This window comes from Chelonoidis abingdonii, unplaced genomic scaffold (genome assembly GCF_003597395.2).
Source record: "Chelonoidis abingdonii isolate Lonesome George unplaced genomic scaffold, CheloAbing_2.0 scaffold0027, whole genome shotgun sequence".
Classification (NCBI taxonomy): domain Eukaryota; kingdom Metazoa; phylum Chordata; order Testudines; family Testudinidae; genus Chelonoidis; species Chelonoidis abingdonii.
The window spans coordinates 835,579-844,787 of NW_027424288.1; positions in this window are offsets into that span (position 1 = coordinate 835,579).

The following is a 9,209-nucleotide window of genomic DNA, read 5'->3' on the forward strand; positions in this document are numbered from 1 at the left end:
CTCCAGCCTATCTGTGCTTCAGAAACGCATTATCATGGATTAAGGCATCGCTCCTGTAAGCAACAGCTTGTAGGGCTTGGAGGAGACCAGCAGTTGCACAGACATCAGAAATTTACACTGAAATAGTCATCAAGCGGCACTCTTGTTTTTCAAAAGCAGAGGAAGTAATTTTATTGTCCAGCAAAGCAACATCCAACAAAAGTGAATGTTATATTACATACATCTGAGAGATGGAGTGAAGGTCAGAGGGGTCCACCCTCTGGCAAGCTCCTTTAGGAAAGGACTGAAAATAATATTTGACATTTCTAGTATGGGTTTCATTCCGAAGGATCTCAAAGCACTTTGCAAACTTTGTGACAAATTCTGTACAAAGTGCACATAGATCATACCTACGCTGGAGAACTGAACCACTGGGCACTGAACCAGTAGGACTGCACCAGTGTGAATAACAGCTGTGCAGTTTTGTCCTGCATCCACACATGTGCAGCATTACACCATTGCAGTCATGTTGCTCTCAAGGTACTTATCCCACAGGTCCCTGAAGAAGCGGGTTGTGGGAATTTCAAAAGGCCTTCTGGAAAAAGAGGTCAAATTCTCACAATATCCTGTGGAAATACCCATAATTCCCTGGAAAACTCCCATAATTCCTGTAGGAAATCACCAAAACTGATACCATTTCTTCTTCTTCCTTTTGTCGAAATGGAAGTCATGATATATGGCTCGCTCCTTGTTCATCAAAAAAGGTGTTTGCTAAAGCTTTTGAAAAGCAGTCACAAGCATTGAAAGGAGGCTGAAGGGAGGGAGTGGAGGTTGTTCTGTCAGCACTGGTGGTGAGCCAGAAACACAAAACCAGCAGTTGATGGAGTTTCCATTTCAGGAAACAACAACTTGTCTAGACTGGACACTGACGGTCGGAAATGTAACTGAATATGCAGACCCACCACAGTATGGCAGATGATATTTTATTACGTCTTATCACAAGATTAAACACAAGAACTAGGGGTCACCAAATGAAATTAATAGGCAGCAGGTTTAAAACAAACAAAGGAAGTATTTTTTCACACAACACACAGTCAACCTGTGGAACTCCTTGTCAGAGGATGTTGTGAAGGCAAGATCATAACAAGGTTCAAAAAAGAACTAGATAAGTTCATGGAGGATAGGTCCATCAATGGCTATTAGCCAGGATGGGCAGGGATGGTGTCCCTAGCCTCTATTTGCCAGAAGCTGGAAATGGGCGACAGGAGATGAATCACTTGATGATGACTTGTTCTGTTCATTCCCTCTGGGGCACCTGGCACTGGCCACTGTCGGAAGACAGGATACTGGGCTAGATGGACCTTTGGTCTGACCCAGTAGGGTCATTCTTATGTTATATCATATGTTGGGCTTTCTGCTATTAAAAGAATGCAAACAAACCCCAAAACCATAAGAGGACAGTCATGACAACCTTCATCTCAATCTTCTGGAATCTTCTTGCCAGTTTGATTTCCAGGAATAGATTTGAAATGGAACTTCTAGAAGTCAGCTGTGATTATGCCAACAACAAGCTGCTCCTTTTTGGACTTTGCCACAAGTTCTGCTTGAAAAGCTGCCAACTGACTTAAAACCCTACCGTGGAGACACTCCTGCTGCTCTGAACATGATGTGCAGGACTAATAAAGCCTGGGTTCTGTGTATGCAGAGGGCCCCATGGCTGCTCTAACATATGAAGAGGGACATGGTTAGCAAACATTGCTTGATTTGCACTTCAGGGAGAAGACTGGAAGCTACACTACTCTGTTCAGGCCCAGATCACATAGAAGGGGTCAAGCTATGGTCCAATCAGATCTCTCAAAAAGCATTCATGAGAATGAATCACAGCTCCAATGGCACAATGATCACCAGTGAGCAAGAGAACTCTGGGGGCAAGGCTGAGCAAAAGTGAGCACTGGTAACTTGAATCTTTTTCTCAGCCAAAGTGGGGAAGGGCCGTCACACAAATCCTGCCGCCCATACTTCAGTAGGAGAGCGTCATGTGTTTTCAGCAGGAAAGTTGTGCATGTGTCAGGGAATATCCTTTAAATCTATTCCATTCAAATTCTTACCCCAAACTCCCCTGGATGGTATGTGAGCCCCTTTGACATACTGGAAGCGGAGAAGTCAGACTATGATGACTTTGTGATGAGAAAGTGCTGATCTCTTTCTGGGAGCTGAGGTCTGTTAGACAGTGGAACAGTCGCTCAAGGGAAGCGATAGAAGCCCTTTTGCTTGTAACATTTCAAACCAGCTACACAAAAGCAATGGAGAATATGCTGTGGGGAACAACCCTCCACTAACCAAGCGAAGGATGGATTAGGTGACCTCAGATTTTTTTTTTTGGAACTAATTTTCTGTGACTAGTACTGGAGAAGACCTATCAGGTCACCCACTACTTCACCCTCGCGAGCTGCCCAACGGTCTCAGTGACAGCGATAAAAGAACGATGTTCAACGCAACCTAGCGCTAATGCAATACCTAGTCCAGATGTTGGCAACTGTGTTTTGTTTCCACTGAGGCCGGAGGCAGCCTAGTCCGCACTTTAAAATCACTGGGTCAGAACTGAAATCAAAAGAGGCCCTGCCCCTCTGTTTTTATTTAGTGGAGGTGTAACAGCTCAGCACCAAAATGGATCTATAGAAAACTGTTGCCAAAGATACAATGTCATCATGGATATTAGTCAATATTGGGACCAGCACCTACAATTGCAAGAGTTTGCATGGATTCAGTCATCTGCCATCTCTCTCTCCACCTCCTCCAAAGCTGCACATCAAGGCTAGCACCCGAATTCTCCCATCCCTAAAATAATCCACCTCCTTTTCTTCTTTCAGTGGACAATTAAACAATTCTTAATGCAGGCTACAAAAAATACCATGCCGTGCCCTCAATAAAAACAGAGCAAAGCGTGTCCTGCTGTTGAGTCCTGCCTGCATTATTTTTAAGCCAGTGTGCAAATGGATGCCGTTCCCATCAGCCAGGGCATGCATGAGCGTCTGTTAGAGGAGACTTTGCATTTCAAAAGGCAGCCAACATGTCATGTGCTACCACTGTTGCCGTAGTAATGTCCATGCTTAGTGAATACTGTGGCATTAAGTCACATGTTGAACAAACAAAAAAACTAAAGCACAAGTTAGATCGGCTGTGAGCAGCCTTTTCTTGGGATGTGGAATTTATTTAATTTTTTTTCTTTGCCATGTTTTTGTGATTAGGCCTATTCCCCTCCCTCCTGGCCCAAAAACAAAAGAAAAGAAAAAAATAAGAAAAAAACTAGGATTAACTTTTCTGGCTCCCTCTATTTCAGACTGTGCATAGCTTGGGGGCAGAGTGAAAGTGACTCAGTTAGACACAGAAGAACAGGGCTTCTATAAATACCAGATCTGCTGATTTGAGTAGCTCCTCTTGCTTGTAAATTTATAGCACTACACATGCAATTAACAAGCAACAATTTTTTTTAGATCACCCTCTATGCAAAGGTGGTTTCTATTTAACAACCGAGGTTCGACCTGTTATCTTTGCAAACGTCAGGTCAGAGCATGGACAGGTTATTTAATGAAGAAAGGTTATTGCAGCCTAGCATATATATTTCTATAGATGTTGAGAGAAACGTATTCACCCTCTGAAAGCGGAGCAGACAGTGAATGTTCGCCTCTGTTGCGTCTGACACTAGCCTAATGCACAGCCCTTTTGTGCATTTATCCATGCTAACAGCAGGAATAGTGCATACAGGGGATATTTGCCTGGAGCTGCAAGTGTGCATGCATATAACCATGGACCAGACAAAAGGCACCAATGGGAGGGGGAAGTCATGACTGCAGCACCGGGAGGGCAGGCCCTGTATGAGGAAGGGTGGGGGGTACTGACACAGAAGAAGCAAGAGAGAAGGCATCAGGAGGGAGGATATAGATGGGACTGATGAAGGTATCACGAAGGATGATGCTAGTGGCAGGGGATGGTGCAGAGTGTCAAGGATTAAGGAAGCAAACACCCAGCAAGCAGGACTGGAGCTGACATCTCTCCTGCTGCCTCTGCCTACCCATAAAAGCGAGGAGGTAGCCATTCATGTGTCTGATCTGGTTGTGCTCCAGTGATTCTGCCCAGAGAGTCACACTGCCAATCTCTAACAAAGGCGAATCCCAATCTTGCAAGGCTGGCACCAAACAGCAAACCCTCTGCCTGAAGAGCGAATCCTGTCTAACTCACGGCAGTTTCCCTCTCTGGTTCACAGCACAAACTGCTCAGCTTCTGCTTTGTGTAGGGTTGGAAGCATCCTGAGCAATCAAGGGTAGGATCTTTTTTTTGGCTGAGTGATTCTGGCTCACCCCATAGCTGTGCAGGGCTGTTACAGCAGGAAAGAGGCTCATGCATGAGCAGAGTCAAGGACAGAGGACACATGCTCCCTCTTTTTTTGGGCATCAGCTTGCTGTAAATCAGCTAGCCCCTGCCTTTTGGCTGTTCAGTCCCCTCCCTCCATCCGCTCACGTTCAACACACACGCAGCTGCCCTGTCTCGTGTCTATAACAGAAGACACGAGTTCTCAACAACCAGCGACCAGTCAAGAGGAGCACAAGCGTCCTGTTGTAGTTTATTTCCTATGGAAAACCTAAGATCTAAAGAGCATCAAAGACTAACTTCATAAACAAGATCCCAAGATCCCTGCCAACAAAAAATCCCATGATCTCTGTGCCTGTTTGTTTAGCCCTTCTGGTAAGAGGAAAGGAAGCTAAAAGCCCAGATTATATTCTGTTGTACAGGAGCACTGGAGATTGCGGCCAAAGCTTTCAAAGTTAGACACCCAGAAAGAGTGGACCAATGGACTGGCAGTGCCTATTGACTCCCCACTGAATTGGGGGTGTTCCGTACATCTGAAAGTCACATCACTTTTATTTAGGGGTTCAGTATGGAGCTTTAAGTCCTTTAAAACAGATTTTCCAAAGCAATCTCAGCACCCAGCAGCTCCCACTTTGGCACTGAAGTAAACAGTCAGATTTTCAGATGACCTCAGCTTCCATTTAGACACAAAGCACCCAAACTTTCCAAAGCCGGCAACCCAAAAAATCTGGGCCCCTAAATTTCAGAATTTTGGCCCATGTACTTTTGTTGTCTGCCTACTGTTGGCTTCTTCTCTGCGTTCCTCCCCTGGAACTTGGGGATAATGTCTTCACTTGCTAGACCTCCAAGTCACTTGCTCTCCTTAAGTCTTTCTGTAAATTTAGAATGTGAAATTCAGACCCAGACTTGAATGTAATAAGTCCCTAAAGTATGGAGGGCTGTCCAGAACTAGGGTTTTAGTTCCACCTATTACAGAGCTGGGGAAACCAACTGTGAAACCCAGGAATCCAGATTGGGCTTCCCAAAACCACAAAGAGCTTGATATTGGTTCAAGGCCCATCTCTCCTTAGTGGCTCTCATTGCAAAGTGGAGCTAGTCAGTTTTCTGGCAGAAAATGCACTTTCAGCAAAATCAACACGTCACAGAAATGAATTAATTGATTTTGATGCCATTTGAAAAAGTCATAATGAGTTTGGATTTTCTCATCTCATTTTGATTACATCAAAACTTTTCATTTCAATACGGTAAAAAGTTCGTTTCAATTTTCTTTGCTCAATTAATTTAATTTCACCTTTTAAATGATATTACTATATTGATTGATATAGTTCTCTGTTATAACATGTATTTCATATTTTATATTCTATTCTACTATTTCAACATTATAGAAATACGGTTCAATAGTTCCAAACTGAAATTGTTCTGAACTTTGGTTTTGCTGGAAATGTCAAAATTTTGGATTCTTGTTATGATTTGGACCACAAGGAAATTTCAAAATGTTGGAATTCCCCAGGGAATGGAAATGACAGTTTCTGACCAGCTCTGCTATTAAGTGGCCTATCAGTGGTGACCACTTGATGAAGCCCTGGCAAGATAGCCACATACAGCTAATAGGAGGGCACAATTTCCTGTAGACTTAAGTTCCATTTCAGCCTGGTTGGAAATTGAGCACAATTAAAAGCTTAAAAGATTCATTAAAGCAGAAATCCCAGCTAAGAAACGGAATTCTGTCACTCTGACTGAATGACTAGTTACAGATTTTATTCAGAGACTGTGCGTCATTAACTGGCAATCCGTATGGATTTTGTTACCTTGCTGGAGACAGCATGGACTATTCCTCTGCAGTGCTAAGTCACTGTGTTCTATGCTCCTGGGATTACTTGATATTCTTCTCTGTCAGAGCACAATATGGATTCATCCTCTACTCCTTTCAGCAAAGTGATCTGCCGCAGCTGAGCTGCCGCGTCATTTGCAATGTGAAGTACTTAGCATTCAGGGGATGTGCTTAGCAACAGTCTGTCAGCCTCAGCTGCTTTCACTGACATCTCCCGTCTGATCTCATTTTAGAGTATTACCTCATTCTTGCCTTCTGTTGCCTGGTCTCCACCAGGGGCGGCTCTAGACATTTTGCCGCCCCAAGCACGGCAGCAGGCTGGAGCCGCCCTTGGTCTCCACTAAAAACTTAGATTACCATGAAAAAAAACATCATACGCTGGTCACCATAGATATGCCGACCTAACCCTGGATGTAGTCAAGGCTAAGTTGACGGAAGATGCTTCCATCGACTTAGCTACTGCTGCTCAAGGAGGTGGAATTCCTACAGTGATGGGAAAAAATCTGATATTGTGGGATGAGTATGTTGCGGAGTGGCAGTGGCAAACCTGCAGCACCACTGTAGCCTTGTAGTGTAGACAAGCCCTGAGTATCAGAGGAGTTGGTCTACAATTCCTGCTGAAAAGTAACTTAGCAAAGTAGCTAATCATCAGGTCGGCACCACCATGGAACTGCCTAACTTCTAGGGTTAAAAGGCTGAAAGCTAGTGTGGATCAAGAGCGGCTACCCTTTTCCCCAGCTCCCAGTTTGCACTGTCATTCCCTGTTGCTTTTACCTACAGCTAAGTGAATAACAGAGTTTTTCAGTTCACGGGCATAACAAAAAAAACAAAAAAAAATCAGGTTCAATTTCAATCTAAAAACACATTTTTGGAATTTTTTTCATCAAACTAAAAAAATTTTTTAAAAAATTGAAACAACCTCCCCCCCCCCCAAGTTTTTCATTTTGATTTAGACATTTCCGGTGTTTTTCACTTTAAAAAACAAAACAAAAAAACAAAACAAAAACAAACTGGCCAAATTTGAAACTGAAATGCCAGTCTGAACAGAAAAGTCAAAGTGAAAGATTTCCAAATGGCCAAACCAAAACATTTAGACTTTCAATTTTTTCCCCCGCAACCAAAACTATTTATCAAATTTTACCTGAATTTGACAAAATTTGCCCCCAAAATGCAGTTTGCCATGAAAAAATAATTCATTGAAAAGCTTCACCCAGCTCTGCTCTTAGCTATAGACAGTTCCCCACCCTCATTCACTCCCTTTGAAAACTTCGGGCCTATGCACTAGTTCTTACACAGGACTACATGCCGGATAAGTCTGAACTCCACAGGCCTTGTGTTTCTTCTCCTCCCCTCTTCGCTGGTATAGCACCATCCTTCATACAGTCACACTGTGTTTGGTGCAAGAGCTTTCTGCTCTGCAGCTCCTGCCATCTGGAACAGTCTCACTGCATCTCTCTGCTCAGGCATCTCAGCTAAAAACTTTGTGCATCTCCTTTTCCTATTGGCCTCCTAGTGTTATTTAGCTTTGCTCGGTTTTACCCTTTCATATGGTGGAAACAGAGATGCTCCAGTGCTAAGAATTTTTAATGCTAAAATAAGATTGCAGATTCTCTGAAATTTGCTTTAGGGGACAAACTGCAACTCTGGAGATAGTTTAAAATATTTTTTTGAACTGATTTAATTCTCTCAAAGTCTACCCCTGCCTTGTTTTTACATGCCGAGTTGGGTGGTTTTTTCTGTAAAGTAGTAGAGTTTTTCTTCAGTTTTGATCTAAGTTCTGTACTCTTTCAGATTACAGATTGCCCCATCTTTGCCTTCAAGAGGTGGAGGCAGGGCCGGCTCCAGGCACCAGCTTAGCAAGCAGGTGCTTGTGGCGGCCACTCCGGAGAGGGGCGGCACGTCCAGCTGTTGAGCGACAATTTGGCAGAAGGTCCCTCACTCCCGCTCAGAGCGAAGGACCTCCCACCGAATTGCCACAGATCGTGATCGCAGCTTTTTTTTTTGGCTGCTTGGAGCGGCAAAACCCCTGGAGCCGGCCCTGGGTGGAGGAACAACCTGTGTACTCTTTTTTTGCACAGTATGAGACTCACCACTTCATTATAGGTAGATTGGGTTTTTCTATTATTTATTGTCCATACCTTTTCATCAACGTAATCAACTACTCAAACAGAGAGAGAGACAGATATTACCCAGCAAGAAAATCTGACTGTGATTCATTATTCTAAGTTTGCTTTTTGGTTTTCTGCTTTGAAGACGGCCCATGTTTTTGAACCATATTTGAATGAATCATCAAATCTTCATTTTCATAAGGCATATGTTCAGTTAAGATTCCAAACCATGAAAACTGCTGTCCTTAAAGGTAGATATTGAAAGTTTCTTCACATCTTTGTTTTTCCCCCATGTAAATCTGGAGCACTGGAAGATCTATCTCATTATCTTTTGGATTGTAGAATTTTCCAGCTTCTGAGAACATGTTGGATTTTACCTCTTTTGTATAAAAAAAGAATCTTTATCACCATTTCAGAAGAATGTTTTTTGTATTTTATCAATCCCTAGTAGTAAGCAAATCAGTGACAATTTTTTCCCTGTTAGCATTGTATCGACAAAGAGAGTTTTTAATAAGCTCTGATTGATATTTTCATGTATTATATAGATGTTGGTGTTGTTTTTGATTGTGCATGTTTTCTTTTTTAAGTCACATAAGACGTGATCTAATATAGTTGGTTTTATTTATCTGTGCAAATCATCCCATTTAACACTGGAGTTTGGGGGGATATGGTTTGATGCACAAAACAGTACCTTTGTGTTGCATTATATGAAATCAGGTGCCTTCAACTATCAATGTTACTCAAATGGGGAACCACAATAAGGCAACAGCTTGCAATTCCCAGTCAGCCACATTCTTCTCCCGGGAGCGTCTGAGGAACAGATTAGACAATCTAGGTAGGAGACTTCTTATGTCATCATTTCCCTACTCTGGAGGTCAGGAATTCCCACCGGACAGGATGCATTCGTTTGGGAGACTGGGAAC